The 17,520-nt window shown below is 44.9% G+C and overlaps 1 long non-coding RNA gene across 1 annotated transcript in view; it reads right to left on the reverse strand.

Moving 5' to 3' along the window:
* LOC122432567 overlaps positions 1-10,381 on the reverse strand; it is an 86,732-nt gene extending 76,351 nt beyond the window's left edge. Inside the window, exons 1-2 of the long non-coding RNA XR_006266878.1 lie at positions 10,262-10,381; positions 8,864-8,917 (exon numbers count right to left, since the gene is read on the reverse strand). This is a non-coding gene — a long non-coding RNA (uncharacterized LOC122432567). The remainder of the gene's footprint in view (positions 1-8,863; positions 8,918-10,261) is intronic.
* Between the last annotated feature and the right edge of the window lie 7,139 nt (positions 10,382-17,520).

The following is a 17,520-nucleotide window of genomic DNA, read 5'->3' on the forward strand; positions in this document are numbered from 1 at the left end:
AGGAGTTTCATTCCATTTTAGTGGAATGCTGAGGTGCTGCAGCACAATTCCAGCCGCCCTGTAACCACACGCTGATGGCCACCACGTCTTCTTCCTGAGACAACACATCTGTGGTTCTCTTTCAGATCAAAACACACCGCATGGACTCTCTCTGGTCTCTGTGCTCTTTGCTCCATATTCTCTCCTCAGTGTACCCAGATCTGGCTTTGCTTCTCACCATCCTGGTTTCCAACAGGAATAGTATTTCAAAACCAGACAGCTGAGTTTCATGATAGAAAACTCTTCCTTAGAAAACAAGGCCATCTAAGGAGTGTGGGGAAAATTGATGAAATTTGAAAACCACCATTTTGTATCATTTTATAATTCAGAGAAGAAGTTGTCTGTCAATAACAAAGCTAGTCCATGAAAAGATAAGAGAGAAATGAAGACTCAAGCAATGTTGGATTATCACCATAACTCTGCAGGTTCAAACCACATTTACATGGGGAAATGGATGTTCTGAAACCACACAGAAGAGAGAAGTAGGTGTGCAAGGTGTCAGCTCATGAGTGATGAAACATAAATACAACTCCTTAGAAAGAGCACATCAAGAAAATGAAAAACACAATGAACTGTGAAAAGTGGCATGTGAGATCATCAGGTTATGCAGAAAGTAAAGGTCCCATTAGATCAAAAGAAGAAAAACATGAACTTTGAGTCTCATAATTTTAAGGCAAAACAGAGTATTCATTGGAGAAGGAAATGGCAACCCACTCCAGTATTCTTGCCTGGAGAATCCCAGGGATGGAGAAGCCTGGTGGGCTCCTGTCTGTGGGGTCACAGAGTCAGACACGACTGAAGCAACTTAGCAGCAGCAATAGCAGAGTATTCATTATTTGCTTATCAAAATATATGGTTAACATTGTGGTTATTATGTAATGACACTATACTTGGGCTAAAATAATACATATACAAAAGTATTACCAGATTAAATCCATTCTTTTCAACTCACAGCAAGTAGCATTCTGAAAAATTATTAACTGTATAATGTAATCTAACATCTGGACAAAATTCTTTCATAAATACAAAAAAAAAAATAAATTAAGGCTGCAACAAAGTAATTTCCTGGGTGATTCTTTTGCTAGCAGAGCAGGCAAAGCAGTGTTCCCATGCTGAATTAATTATGTTTGATTGCAGCAGTTGAAAAAGTGTGTTTAAAGTGGCCTTTTAAAGACTATTATCCTTCAGTGAGAACAGTTGTTTGGCAAGTTAATGACACTGAAAATATTATCAGTCAATAAAAAACTAAGACAAATAATTTCAAGTGAACTTTCTTGGGCCTTTAGGAGTCAATGGATGTTACCAATACTGCTTAGTTGTTTATTCCAGGAGTCAATACAATGCCAAGGCTGAAATGACTGAAAAAAACAGTACCTATGTTTTTCTTCTATAGAGTCTGTTCTATAACCACAATTGACAATATTTTCAAAGAAGCTGAGGAAACACTAATTCAGTACAATGCAAAGGTGAATTTGTGTGTTACAAAGCATGGTGGTGAAAATATATGTAGGGCATAAAAAGTCTTTGAAAAATATATAAGATGTCTTTGAAAATAAAATGTGTCAAACATCTGTGGTTATTCGTTTTATGATTCATCACCAGGTATTTTGCAAAAAACATTGAATTTATTATGCATTATTGAACCAGTTGTGTCAAGGATACCTGTGAATTATTGTCAGAAACTGAACATTGACTTGTCCAATACAAAGCAAGAAATGGAATGACTAGGTAAAACCAGACCAGTTAAAGAACTAGTCAAGGACTAAATATATTTAAATAAAAATATGACTGAAAAAGGGAGGATCCCCTGGAGAATGGAACGGAAACCCACTTCAGTATTCTTGCATGGAGAATTCCATGAAGAGAGGAGTCTGGTGGGTACAGTCCATGGCATCACAAAGAGTTGGACACAACTGAGCGAGGAACATTTTCACTTTTTCATGAGTAAAGAAAAGTGCATTGAGGATAGGACAAAAGGTATAATAATCTTAAGTGTTCTTACAACTTAGAAATAACACAATGGTAAATGAAAAGAATTGTCAAGAGAAAGTCAGGAAAAAGAGTATTTTGGGGTGATTATAATAGGTGGAAGTCAAAAATTAAAGTGAATACATTATAAAACTAAGAAAGGAAGAATGAAATGAAGGACATTATAAACATATAAAGGTCCAGATGAAAACAAAATATAAATATCCCTGGAATTTTGGGTTATATAAAGAATCTACCCCAAGTCATTGTGGTTTTAAACAACATCTACTTTAGTCAAAGTGGCTTGAGGCCCAGACGCACTGCTGGGGTGGGGAAGGAAGGCTCTGCTAGTGGTCGAGTGGTCTCTGTCCACGGACAGGGGCAGAACCACGTGGAGGCTGCATCTGGAGACCTCCTCACACTCAAGGCAGCAAAATAAATCCAAATGAGGAAGCAAAGACATAGACCACATAGAGACACAGACAGACAAAACCCCGTATAACACAACAGACACAATGAATAAACATAAGACAAGGCACAGTTAGCCTGCATCTAATGATACTGGAACACCCAAGCCACCTGTGACACAGTCCATAGGGTAACCGGCAGTTTATTGCTTCCTAAGCATTAATACCTATAAATGAAACGAAAAGCTAGGAGAATACCAAGGAAGTGCTCAGACCAGGGAGTCTTAGGTCACATTTGAGCTATGGGTCTGCTATCAGTCCTAGTGGAATAGGCGGAATAAAAGCTATTCTCTTGCTGTAAACAGCTGGAAAACCCATGAAAATACATGAAAATTAGTCTCCATACACTGGAAAACAACTCTAGCAGGACTGTGACTCTTGAGAGAGGTGACAGTGCGATGATTCCTACAGCTACCCTGTTTTTCTTGGAGGAACTTTCATTCCCACTACAGTGAGTGACCAGATTTGAAGATACCAGGGGTGGTAAGACAGTAGCTCACCTGGGAACTCACACACTGCTGGTGAGGATGCAAAATGATGCAGGTCATTTGAGAAATACTGTGTCAGCATTTTTAGAAACTACTGAAAGGATATCTCTCAAGCAATCCAGCCCTTACACTGCTAGGTAACATGGAATTTCTTAAAATTACATACACTGCCTAAGTTCAGTCTTTCACAAAACTACAGCTAAACACCTTTAAGTTGGTGTTTTATAAGATCAGTTCTTAAATGAGCCCACTGCTGCTGGTTGGGCTGTTATAAAATGTTTACCTGGTTCCCCACTGCAGAAAACAAGTAGAAGTCGCGACAAAATGTCAGAAACAACCATATCAATTTCCTGAACATTTACCAAATGCAGAAGACAACGACTTGGGCAGCTTTAATTCATTTTTATAAAAAAAGAAATTACAATTCTGGTCAACTTTGTCATTTGTGAGTCTGCAGCTTTCACGTCAGCTGTCACTCCCTTCCCTGATTGTCTGGATGGGGCAGCATGTGGCTTCATGGCCAGAGGAAACTCTGTGAGGCAGGACAGAGGTTGTTCACACACCACAACCTTGTTGGCTAAAGTGGCATTTTTAGTTCAGAGCACAGATTTCTCATCCCAAGCTGGCAGGCTGCATTCAGGCGAGAGGCCATCAGCCAGAGACTTAATAGGAAGATCCTAGAAGGAGGAGAACTGCAGAAGGACTGAGCCATGCTGTATATACCTGTTCCTGCCTGCTTCCCTGTGAATGTCTGGGGGAGACAGACCCAACACTGAAATAAATGAAAGTCACTGAGCACTGGATGTACATCTGAATGCATTTCTCAACCCACAGACAAGTCAGTTTTCAGAAGTTAGAAGCTTTATAGAATAAAGACGCCTGATTACAAGTCTGTTCAAACCACTGGAACTGGTCACTAAACTATGCATAGATAGATGGGACCATAGCAGAAATAAAGAAGTAAACAGACAGACAGATAAAATAAGCAGACACAGCCAGAGCTGCACATCAGGAGAGACACTAATTTTGCAGCTGAAGTTCAGGCCAGTTACTAAAAATAACCCAACAGTCCTGAGGGGGAAACAATCTTGAGTCCTTGCTGTGCTTTATCTTGGATATCAGTTTTCAACCAAAATTACCAGATGCAGAATCAGGAGAGTGTGATCTATGTTAGAAAAAATAAAAACAAAGCAGTCAGTAGCAACTGTCTGTGTGGGACTAGGTGTTGGACTTAGTATAAAGAGATTTCAAAACAGCAACTATAAATATGTTCAGACTATTAAAGGATAATATACTAACAATGATTCAACAAATAAGAAATATCAAGGGAGAAATGGAAAGCATAAGAAAGAGCCAATAGGAAATTCTAGTACTGAAAGTGCAAGTAAAATGAAAATAATTACTGGATGGCCTTAATGTCAGATGTTTAGATGGTGTAAGATAAACAATGAACTTGAAAATAGATAACAGAAGTAATCTAGTCAAAAAAGAGGCAAACAGATATTGAGGGGAAAAAAAATCATGCCTCAGAGATCAGGGCCAAGCTCTTCAACACAAGTGAACAGGAGTTTCAGAAAAGGAGGGTAGGAAGAAACAGAAGAGTATTTTGTAGAAATAATGGCCAAAATCTTCTCAAATTAAATTAAAAAATTATGAAAGATCAAAGAAGCATAACAAACTACAACTGGGATATAAAATCAGCACACCCAGGCACTGTCAAGTACTGTGACATTTCAAAGATTTTACCCTAATTGCAGGGTACAGAGTTAGCTGATGTGGTATCACCGAAACGTGGTCTCTCCTCCCTCGAGTCCTCGGGGGCTGGTGAGGCCCAGGCTGGCGGGGCACAGTGGGCTTGTATTACATTTAGGAAACCCCGACCTACAGGCAAACATGCCCAGCATCTTAAGAGACGCCTCCTCCTCACTGTTCTCCACAGCACGAAAGCCTGCCTTCTGCTCTGGAAGGAGACAGCATGTCTGTCTTCCAAGGACATTCTCTACAGAAATGTCCTTAAAATGAGTACAAAACAAAAATTAGTTGGTGCTTCTGTTCACGAGATGTGCAGAGATGCAAGTCACCCACGGAACACTACTTTCTGACAAACATTTCACAGGCAAATCCTAACTGACCTAATTGTACTTTCCCCTCTATTTTCACTGGGTTAGCTGTCTGCTCCACAACAGGGAAGATTATGTCACAAGGGTTATACAGATTCCAGCTCCTTTCCATGAATAAGTACCCTTCAAAGAACAGGAAGTATTTATGGGTCTCACTCCAGACCTACTTCATTAGATGCTTTAAAGAGAAACCCTTGGGGCACCATTTAATTAACGAGGTGATTCCTAAACACAGGAAAGTTTCTAAAACTGTCCACAGAATCTAGCAGAAGCTCTTAAAACTCGACCTATGAAGGCCTTTGTGATCCACTCTGCCTTACGTGCTTCTCAGCCTTCTCATCCTCACACCACGCAACCCCACCGTATCAGAATGCATGTAGCCACCAACACTTCCCAAAGACTTGCATGCCTGTGCCCTTGACAGAACATGGAAGTTAAGGCCCAGCTTTGAAATGAAGAGATGGATTCTAAAGTGCTCATGAGCGGACCCCACCTATGGGTATTCTGGATGAGATGGTTGGATCGAACAAACTATGGGAGATAGTGAAGGACAGGGGAGCCTGGCGTGTGGCAGTCCATGGGGTCACAAAGAGTCTGACTTACCAATAAGAGATTAAGTTCCAATTCTAGAGCCCAATTTGATTCTTTTTCCTATAGAAACATAGGACTCTACATTCTGAGCACAGTGGCTGGACAAATAACTCCTCCCTACCTGCCGGAGATGTCACTTATTCTACACCAATGTAACTAACCTGTCTTTAATGATAAAAGTAAAATTTAACAACTTGCCTCTTTTTTCTAAGGAAAAAAAGAGGTGATTTATAACTAAAAGGATACAATGGGAAGTATAATGGGCTTCTCTGTGCTGGTCACCTGGTCTTGTTCACTTCAAATACTCTTGTGCTAAAATTTCCCAGAACCACGCATGAAAACATTACTCACACCAAAACAACATTCAATCTATACTGAATACCCTGTGTACACACTAATACTGCTACTCTCAGATTTAAAATGCACGTCTCTACTTCAGGTTTTTAGATTCTACAGCTGGAGATGGATGCGGCTGGGTAGGTGTCCTTCCTCCCGTAATTCCATCAGCTCCTTCAAGTTGTGTGGAAGGAACGTGTCAAATAATGAAACAAAACGGGTCTGCTGAGAAGTGGCTGCATTCACACCCCCGGCCCCTGTGCTCCAGCTGGAAGACCAACCCTAAACACTCTCCACAGAAATCTGCTGCCACCACTGGACAATGGTGGCATCTCCACGTGGTGTTAAGTCTTCTGCATCTGGCTCGCTGTGGTGCCCCAGGGGTCTCTCTCCCTGCTATCTGGACAAAGAACTGGGTACTGAGATCATTCACAGGGCCTTTTTCAATGGACCTTAACCAGGACTCCGAGGTGCTGCTAAGTACATCACCAAATACTCCTAGCAGGTATAAGACAGAGAGAGAGGAGCTCAGGCACCTCCACCTGCCCCCAGGGTGGCCCTCTCTCCCTCTCTCCCGGGGACCCCTGGGGGACTTTGGGGATGACTGTTTTTACAGGAACCAAAGCAAGCCTGGCAGAAACTACCAATAAGCCTCCTCTGTTTGTAGTGTTAAGTGGTGCTTCCACTTGCTATATTACAGACATTTATAATATTTACATTTTATATAAGTGTGAGTTACTTTTATACACATGCAAAACTTCATAAAGACAAAAAATAAGACACGCTGCTGTAGTAAGAGAAGTTGTCATAATAGAAACCAAATAACTATTCTCTATTGTTAATGTCTTATTACAGCTTATTCCTGGACTTTAAAGAGAAGGATCTGTCGAGGCGGGAGGGCTAGGTCCTGAAAGAGAAGCTCCTGAATCTGCTTCCTGTTCACAGAGAGTCCTGGCTGGCTATTGAGCACACAGTTCTGTTAGGAGAATTGATTCTACTTTCTTGGTTCTCTTTCAATTAACTTAATCTCTTGTTTGTGTCTCCATGCCTGAGAACCTCCTAGAAGATCTGAAAATCCCCACAGTTAATTCCCTGTCACTCCAACACATAATTTTCTTACACTGACAACAATTTTAAAACAGCAGAATATATAGCATCTAAGACTCTAGATATTGATTTGTTAGGACAATAGAGTTTATAAAAATCATAGGACACCAAACATTTTTTTAAAGTTATTTAAAAATTATTATAGAGAATAATCCATTCCATTTATAAGCTTGTTTTTTTTTAAGCCCTTAATAGCCTCAGTCAGTAGTGGAAGTCAAAAAAAAAACAACAAAAAACTCATTCCAAATGTTTCTATCTTCTGACTTTAATCTTTATATCAGTAAATAAAATACTGAAATTCAACTAACTTAACCAATTACAATGGTGATAAACAATTAGCATGTGTAAATTAAGAATCTTTCTTTTCTAAATGATACTGAGGCTGACTATTATGTGGTCTTTCTGGACTTTGTGAAGGGAATGATAATATATTTGCATATTATAAAGTACATTTCCTTTCTTTTTATAGTTTCCATTTTCACACTAAGTGACTAGATTAAGAAAATAAACATTAATGAGCTAACAAGTCAGATTTAAGAAGATATTTTTAGAATAAATTAAAATAAATGTCTTGCCCACTAATTGGTTTGGGTGTAGACATCAACAGTACAGCATGTTCACTGCGGACATTGAGAGGGTGGAAAGGACAACTTCACAAGTGCATTCTTTGCAGCTTCTGCAGCCGAGAGAGAGAGCACCACCGAGCTGCCTGGCCAACTGATGGGATCTTCTGGGTCTTCAGGTCTGCACCACAGAAACCCTGCAGCACCTGTCAGGGCTCCCTGGAATCTTCTCTGGTGGGCATTACCAGCTAAACCCGACCTCCATGCATTCACCAGGGCACCAACCTGTGAGTGGCCCTCTAGACCCTCCATAACACATCTGCTTCTGGACACCACTGCATGACCTCACTCAAAGCCAAGTGGAGCACAGGTGCCCAGCTGAGCTCTGTCCAAATGCCCTAGCCACAAAATCATGAGACCCAATGAAAAATGGTCACTGTTTAATCTCCAAAGTTTGCTCACTTGAGACGCACTAGCTACCCAGTTCACTCATCTTCTCTGTAACCCACATCACTCGCTGTTCCATCACACCTGGAGTGTCTGATCAATGACTGGTGGTTTTATTCTGCAAACAGTGCAGATTTCCACTGTTATCTGTCACTGTCCTACTGAGGGCCCACTAGCTATCTCTGATAGTTGGTCTGAGTGGCTTCCTGTGTTGTGCAGATGTTCCAAGTTCCAGGCCCAGTTTCTCAGCAGTGTGATTATTCCCAAAGGGTCAATGATAAACTGGGACATATAGGAGCATGTGAGCAAATAGAAAACATAATCATAAAGACTCACCAACTGCAACTGATGCTCACCATCTGCAGACTCCCTATTTATGAGTTTGCCTCATCCAAACTTGATCTGTAACCCTACAATCAATCCCATGGTACTTTAATGAGCACCAACTGTATATCACAATTTACCAGAACTACATATTGTGTTAAGAGAACAAATGACAAAGACAAAGACGACCTGAACATTACTTAGCATTAAAACATCCTCAAAATCTCAGCCTTGTGATTTCCAAGGAAAATATTCTGATCATATGAGAAACTGAAATTCCAAGGTAAAATACCATCTGCCACTTTAGTAAGCTGAAACATATTGAGTGTACTCTTACTATATTAAATTAATAATTTATTTACTAGTACAGCAAAATGATATAAAAAAGCAGCTAGTTTAAAAGTAGAACTTACCATGTGGGAGGCAGAGTAATGGTCCCCAGACATAGACATGCCCATCCCTGGAACCTGTGAACACATCACATATGTGATCAAAGGGAGGATGGGCCTAAGTTCAGGGTACTGAAACAGGAGAGCCTGGGATCAGCTACAAAGGCCCAGCACAATCACAATCATCCTTCAAGGCAGAGGGAGTTGTGAACCAAGATGGGAACTGTCAGAGAGACACAGTGTGGAGAACAGGGTGGGTGGAGGCCACCAGGTAAGGAATGGGGGGCTGGATGGGAGGCGGGAGGATGGGGACAGAGTCCTGCCAGCACCTAGACTCCAAACTTTTGATTCCTAAGACTGCAGAATAATACATTCACAGTGTTTTAAGCCACTGAATTTGTGGCAATTTGTTACAGAAGCAACAGGAAATTAATACAGAACATGAAGGAAGCCACTGCAGAGCCTCAGAAACATCAAGAACAAAGTTACAAAGGCCTCCAAACACCAATCCCTCATTTATTCATGTGTCTGTGACTCTGCCCTGGACAGGGCCATGCCCCCTAAAACTCATATGTTGAAGCCCTAAGACCCAGTGTGATAGTTCCTGAAGACAGGGCTCTTAGGAGGCTATTATGACAAAACCCACTACAATACTGTAAAGTAATTAGCCTCCAACTAATAAAAATAAATGAAAAAAAAGAAAAGGAAACATGAGTCCTAAAAAAAAAAAAAAGACTAAAGGCAGTCCTCAGAGTGGTAGATCCCACTCTCTCGTTTCTGCACTCTTGGAAAGGCCGTGAGACGGCAGACAGCCCTCCATGCCTACAAGCTAGCAAGGGGACACCCACGGGGTCGCATATGTCCAGCTCCCAGAATCTGTGTGTGACCCCCTGGCCTGTGGGTTCTGTTGGCGCTCCTGTGCAGGTGGGCAGAGGAAGGGGAATGCAGGTTCACTGCATGCATGGAAGCTGCGGGTGCATGCGCACCTTCTGGGGGTGCAGGGCGACACGACCCCAGGACCCAGGACCCCAGGAGTCCCTGTCACTGTGACTGACTCTGGGGCAAAACCTGGAATTTCTCTGGGCCTCGCTTTGTTGATCTATAAAGTCAGGTCGATAGGAACCATGGGGTTCACGGTCAGGCTGGGGACCCAGGAGGGTCGTGGACTCGCTCCCCCCAGTACCAAATCGATAGCTACACACAGAACCATTCCCTCTGAGAACCAGGACACTCCGCTGAGCGATGCTGGCTCTGGGAGGGCGAGGGAGGAGAGGCTGGATGGGGTTAAACCCTGGGCTCTCCCTGAGGGGCAGGGTCTGAACCCCACACGCCCATCCCCGTCCAGCCCCAGAACCCTGGGCGTTGGGAACGGCCAGAGCCACAGGGTCCACAGGAGCCGCCCCGAGAGGCCTGGACACTTACCGCCTGGACCGACCCTGTCAGCCGCGAGCCACTGGAGGGCAGGGCAGTGGTCTGGGGCGCACAGGGAGGTGGGGTGTCCTTGGGATTAAAGCCAGGCCATCTGCATCTCCCGCTTAGTCCAGCGCCCCCCGGCACTCCGCCTGAGCTTGACAGGTGCTTGCACCCGGAGTCACGTCTGAGGCCCCAATTTACCACAGTGACCCTGGTTTTCCATCTGAGGCAACAGATTTACGTCAGTGACCCTGCATTTACGTTAGTGATCCTGGGTTTATGTTAGTGACCCCGGGTTTACGTCAATGATGTTAGGTTTACGTCAGTGACCACAGTTTTACATCAGTGGCCCCAGCTTTACGGCCGGCCGAGGCCCCAAATTTATGTTAGTGGCCTCGGGTTTACCTCACAGACACCAGAGTTACGTCAGTGACCCCGGCTTCCAGCTGTGGCCCTGGATTCACCTCTATGGCTCCAGTTTTGACTGCCACCGGGCGCAGGTCCTGGCTCTGGTGGCCGCAGGGTCTGAGGCTCGAGGCCCCCAGGACTGTACACATCTGCCTGCCTGAAAAGCTGCTGTCTGAGGGTCTGGCTTGGAGTCAGGCGGAGTCTCTTGCTGACTGAAACTGTCCCGTTAGAGATGCTGTCGGGTCTGGGCAAACCCTTGGACGGCAACACAGACTCGGCCCGGTGTCCGCATGTCCGCGGTCGCCTCAGCTTCGTCCACAGCAGCCGCGGCCACAGGCCCAGGTGTCCGTGACAGGTAGGCGGAGGCATACGCGGGGTGTTCGCACACGCAAGATGGGATGCTGCTCAGCCGGGAAGGAGGAAGTGCAGCCTTTGGGACCGCACGCGCGGGCCCAGAGGCCTCAGGTGAATGAGACAGCCCAGACACAGATGCGACTGTGTCTCTCGCGGGGGTTGTAAACCACAGCAGACAGACAGGCCAGAGACCAGAGCTCGGGGTGCTGGTGGAGGAGATGGGGGAAAGGAGTGCCAAGGGGGAACTCCTAGTCCGGGGGGCGGGGGTTTCTGGCGCGTGGACGTCGGCTCAGGACCAGGTTCTCGACGTGTGTGACCTTCGCTGGGAGGGTAAGGTCGTAATCTTGTTAAATCAGGCCGTCAGCTCAGGTTCAGGGCGACTCACATGGTTGCTTGTCAGTAACGTGGGGGGACATGGGTCTCATCATGGGAGGGGAACTGTGAAGGAAAATTACACGGCTTAAAATAACCTGGAGTTCAAAAAAAAAAAAAAAATAATAACCTGGAGTTAAAACTCCCCTCCAGGTCCTTCCCACCATTCTATGCAAAAACAAATAACTCTGTCATCCAAAGAAAAAAAATGGACATTAAGGTTGATTACGCCCAGCTCCCAGCCGGTCCCAGCCTCTGGCTGACCTCCGGGATTCCTTGCCCCAGCCCTTTAAGAAAGAACTATTCCGAACAACCTTGGAGGAAAAACAGGCCCCCTTAAGACAGTAAATTTCCACATATATACCTACATATACTTACTCTTTTCTTGGGTTAGTGCAGCAGCTCACTAATCTGACTGCTGCCCCTTCTCGCCTCACTAAAGGTGATCTGTTCCTGTAAAGTGCAATGTCTTGTAAACAAAGTCTTGTTCTTTTGCCGAACCATGCCTTCTCTAACTCCCTTACCCTACATTTTTTTGGTGCCGAAACCTGAGAGGTTGAGGTCCGTTCTTGTTCTCCACAGCCAGCTCTTTGGAGCTTGGAAGGCTGCCGAGTTCACCTTCCTGCCCAGGCTTTCAAGACCTTGAGAGGACGCCCTGTGCCTTCCTGAGCGGTACAAGCCCTATGTAAGGGCTTTATTAGTTTTCCACATAACCAGAGGAATACTGCTTGCTCACATGCTCTCTCTCTCTCCCCCTCTCTTTTTCCCTCTCCCTCTCCCCCTCTTTTCTCTACACTTTCTTTTCCTCAAGGCCTACCAACTCCAGGACAAAGGCCTTTTGCCATTCGACCTCCCTCCATCCACCACGAATTCTCCCCTGACTCAGTAGCCCAGGTAAGCTTGGACGGTACTTTAGGGCGCCATAGACTATCATCCTTTCTAGGTTCCTGGGGAACCCTCTGGCCAAAAGGCCCTCTGGGGAAGTACTTAGGGGACACCCCTCCCTCCTTCAGAGTCTTTCTTTCTCTTTGCCTGGTGAAAAGATTAGGTGATGACCTTTTCTCTCTACTGGACAGTCGCTAGCCATTTGCTATGGAGTCAAGCCGGTCCGTCCCACGGGACTCTTCCTTGGCCTGTGTAAAATGAAACCTTAAACCTCTACTCTTGACCAATCTCAATGTTCATAAACTCCAGTCACTTTGCACTCAAATTTGGCCTCAATACAAACTGATTAACCGAAACTGCTGGCCTGAGTTTGGGACTTTTGATTTCAATATTTTATCAGATCTCATAAACTTCCTCAAATGGAATGGCAAATGGTCGGAGGTCCCCTATATTCAAGCCTTCTGGGACCTTTGAAGCCATCCTTCTCTCTGCAAGGACTGTTCTATCTATCAAATCCTCCTCTGCTCCCTCCCCCACTCCATTACAAAAGAATCCAAATCTAAAGCCCCCTAAACCCTCAGCCCCCGATTTTGACCTGGCAGATGAGCCTTCTCCCTACCGCCCCAGAGAGAAAGCTTCCAGAGATGAGACCCTAACCCTTCCTCCTCCAAGACAGGAAGTGATGACTCTGAAACCCCAAAAGAGATTTCCATCCCTCTCCATCAGCCACGACCTGAAACAAAGACATTTCCTCTCAGAGAGGTAGCGGGACCGGAGGGCCTTACCTGGGTTCATGTGCCTCTCAATTTCTGATATGAGCCAAATTGAAGAAAAATTGGGATCTTTTTCAGAAAATTCTACTAGATATAGAAAAGAATTTCTCCACATATCATTAACCTGGAATGATCTTTTTTACATCCTAAATGCCACTTTAACCCCTGATGAAAAGGAATAGATAGGGCAGGCAGCCCGGACTCATGCTGATCAGCTCCATAACCAAGATAGGACTAATCTGGTGGCTGATGATGCAGTCCCTTTCACTGAGCCATGGTGGACATATCAAGCCGGCGATGCCGGCATCGGGTACCTGCATCATGTGATCACCTGTTTACTGGAAGGATTGCTAAAAAGCTCCCACATTCATGTTAACTATGATAAGATTAGGAAAGGGACTCAAAGAGATGAAAATCCTGCCCCTTTTCTTTCACAGCTTACTGAGGCAGTGCAAAAATACACTAATCTAGATATTTCCACCCCTGCTGGACTTCTGTACCTACACGTCCAGTTCATAAGCCAGTCAGCCCCCGATGTTTGCCAAAAACTATGCCAGAAGGCAATGGCACCCCACTCCAGTACTCTTGCCTGGAAAAATCCCATGGATGGAGAAGCCTGGTAGGCTGTGGTCCATGGGGTCGCTAAGAGTAGGACACAACTGAGCGACTTCATTTTCACTTTTCACTTTCATGCATTGGAGAAGGAAATGGCAACCCACTCCAGTGTTCTTGCCTGGAGAATCCCAGGGACAGGGGAGCCTGATGGGCTGCCGTCTATGGGGTCACACAGAGTCGGACACAACTGAAGTGACTTAGCAGCAGCAGCAACATGCCATTTAGAGAAGGACCCCGAAACCCCTCAGCGAGATCCCCTAGAAATAGCCTTTAAAGTTTTCAACAATAGGGAGGGAGAAGTTAAAAAAGAAAAAGAAAAGGAAAGAAAGACCAAATATGCTTTATTCACTATAGCTATCCAAGAAAAAAATTCAACCCCTTTGGCCCATCAACCTCGGCCCACCCGTATGGGACCTAACCCTCCAGGCCTCTGCTTCAGATGTAACCAAACAGGACACTGGGCTAAGTCCTGCCCAAACAACCAGCCACCCACCAAAACCTGCCCCACCTGCAAACAATGGGGCCACTGGAAAATGGATTGTCCTCAGACACTACCCACCAAATCTTGGGGTCCACCCCAGGCCCAACAACAATGGGCTGGGAACCAGACTCAGGGAGGCCCTGGCACCCCAGACCACGGTTCCTCGGATGAGGTGAGAGATGATCCAGTTGTGACTGAGTTATTCCAGTGATGGAGCCCAAGCTCCAGACCCCAAGTCCACCCCATACAGACAGACTTGGAGCTTCGGGTAATTGGAACAGTGGCCAGACACAAAGTCTCATTCCTAATAGACCCTGGAGCAGCCTTTTCACTTTTAACCTCCTTTAGGGGCCCTCTCCAACCTTCAGAAGTGGCCATCGAAGGGGTCTCAGGCATCCCTTTTTATCCCCAAATAACCCCTCCTCTCCTATGTTCGTTTGGTAAGGCAACATTAACATATTCTTTTATAGTAGTTCCTCAGTGCCCAATGGCATTGATGAGATTTGATCTTCTGGCTAAGCCACAAACTTCTATAAACCTCCCATTCTTAAGATCCCATATCAACTCTTTGCATTCAAATGGCACCCAAACCCTTAGCCAGCCCTTACTCCCAAAACCTGCCCTCTGACCTTCCCCTATAGATCCTCAGGTCTGGACACGAAAGCCCTGTTGGTAGCCCAATACCATTCACCTGTACAGGTTTTTCTTAAAAATCCCTCTCAGGTAATAACCCCAACTCAATATACCTTGACCACAGAATCCCGACAAGGACTTAAACCAATAAATAATCTCCCGACTGCTCAAAGCCGGCCTTTTGTGGCCTATCTGTTCTCCTCATAATACTTGTATACTGGCAGTCAAAAAGGGACCCCACTCCTGGCGTCTAGTTCAAGGCCTTCGCAAGATCAGTGAGGCCTTAATACCCATACATCCCGTGGTCACTAATCCCCACACCGTTCTCTCACATATTCCCCCTGACACACTCTACTTCATGGTATTGGGCCTCAAAGATGCTTTCTTTACTGTACCTCTACACCACTCCTCACAGCCCCTATTTGCCTTCACCTGGACGGGCCCAGACATACGTCAATCTCAACAATTAACTTGGACCATTTTACCGCAAAGGTTTAGAGATAGCCCTCATTTTTTCGATCAAGCCCTCCAAAGAGACCTACAGACTTTAGGCTTAGGCTCTACTACCTTACTCCAATATGTAGACAATTTATCGTTAGGTAGTTTCTCTCACCATAACTGCCTAGTCCACACTGCGACACTATTAAACACCCTAGGTAACCGGGGCTACAGAGTCTCACTCTCCAAAGCACAATTGCTTTCACCACTGTCAGTTACATGGGATTGCTTCTCACTCCCACATCCAAAATAATTCCCGTTCAGAGACTTTGAGCCTTGACATAGACCCCCAGGCCCCAAACCAAGAGGGGACTTCTTTTTCTATTAGGTCTGTTAAACTTCTTCTGAATATGGGTTCCAAATTTTGCCCTCCATGCAAAACCTCTCTACCAAGCTACTCGAGGAAATCTAGATGAACCCTTATTGGCCCCCACCTCTCTCCACACCCCCATACAGACTCTTATCAAACATTTACTACAGGACCCTTCTCTTTACTTACCTGATCACACCATGCCTTTTTTCCTTTTTGCACATTCTCGACAAGGACATGCCTTAGGGATTCTGTGCCAAGGGGGGGTGGGGCATGGGGCCTCTAGCTTACTTATCTAAACAACTCGATCTCGTCAGGCTTGGATGGCCACCTTTTCTCCAGGCCTTAGCTGCAGCCACCCTCTTAATACCTGAATCCCCAAAACTAACCTGAAATGCTCCTCTAAATGTATGCTCACCTCATTCCTTCAAAGATTTACTCTCTCGTTGGGCTTTCTTTTCTCTGTCGCCTGCTTGACTACAAATCCTCCACACACACCTCCTCAACCCATCCCTTTCCTTTATGCCTTGTAAACCTCTTAATCCTGCTAGCTTACTCCCTACTCCAGATCCAGAAGCAGAACACCTATCTCATGACTGTGTTCAGACCTTAGATATAACACTTAATCCCTTTGAACATATAACCAATCAGCCCCTTCAGTTCAGTTCAGTTCAGTTCAGCCCCTTACTGACCCCAAAGTCCCATCCTGGTTCATAGATGACAGTGCCCAGACACAAGCCCCATTTGGGGCTGGATACGCTATAGTCCAGGGACAGCCTAACACTATTATCCCCCTCACCTCATCAAGTCAGCCACACTCCCAGCTCACATATCTTCACAGCAGACTGAACTGAAAACTCTTACACAAGCCTTGACCCCTAGCCAAAGACCAAAAGGTAAACATTTACACGGACTCCAAGTATGTCTATATTACATTCTAACGTTATAATCTGGAGGCAGAGGGGATTCCTGACTCAGAAGGACACACCTATTTTCAGTGCTGCTTTCATTTCTTAACTCCTCCATGTGGCTCAGCTCCCAAAACAAGCTGATGTAATACATTGCCAGGGACATCAGCGGCATGGCCCTATCTCCTTTTATAACAATATAGCAGATCACGAAGCAAAGCGGCAGGCTGCCTCTGTTAGTCCTGTCTTTATTATAGCCCAAATTGACGAGCCTAACATCCGCACATTAATCTTTACATTCCCTTTTCCACCTCTCTACAAAAGTACTTAAGGCTTTCCTTCAGAACTTTATTGAACTGACTAAGGACAATGTGATTTACTTAAATAATCTGACCCAAACTTGTACCATTTGTCAGCGGACAAATCCTAGTTCTAACATTCGCCCTCCTCCTTTCCCCACCCACCAAATTCGTGGACATCTTCCTGCACAAGACCGGCAGGTAGATTTCACCCACATGCCACCCATAAAAAGGGTTAAATTTCTCCTAGTCTTCATAGATACATTTTCTGGATGGATCAAAGCTTTCCGGGCTACTAACAAATGAGCCCCTACTGCGGCTCAGCTTATTCTTACTGAAATCCTCCCCAGGTTTGGAATGCCTTCCCCTCTCCAGTCTGACAATGGGCCCAAGTTCACATCCCAAATCACCCAAAATATTGCATGAGCCCTTCAAGTTTCTTGGTGGTTTCACATTCCTTATCATCCCCAGTCTTCCAGTAAGGTTGAGAGAGCCAACCAAGTCCTAAAAGAAACTCTGACCAAATTAATGGTCAAAACTTCATCAAGACTGGACTAAACTCCTCCCTTTAGCCCTTTTAAAGGTCTGGGCCTAACCAAAAAAACCCTTAAATATCAGTCCATTCGAGGCCATGTATGGAAGGCCCATAGTACCTTTAGGTCTTCCCCGCTTCCAGGATGGTCCCAGACTGCCACCCCACCTTCCTTTTCCTGTACTTGCCCAGATACGAGA

This window comes from Cervus canadensis, chromosome 31, assembly GCF_019320065.1.
Source record: "Cervus canadensis isolate Bull #8, Minnesota chromosome 31, ASM1932006v1, whole genome shotgun sequence".
Lineage (NCBI taxonomy): Eukaryota > Metazoa > Chordata > Mammalia > Artiodactyla > Cervidae > Cervus > Cervus canadensis.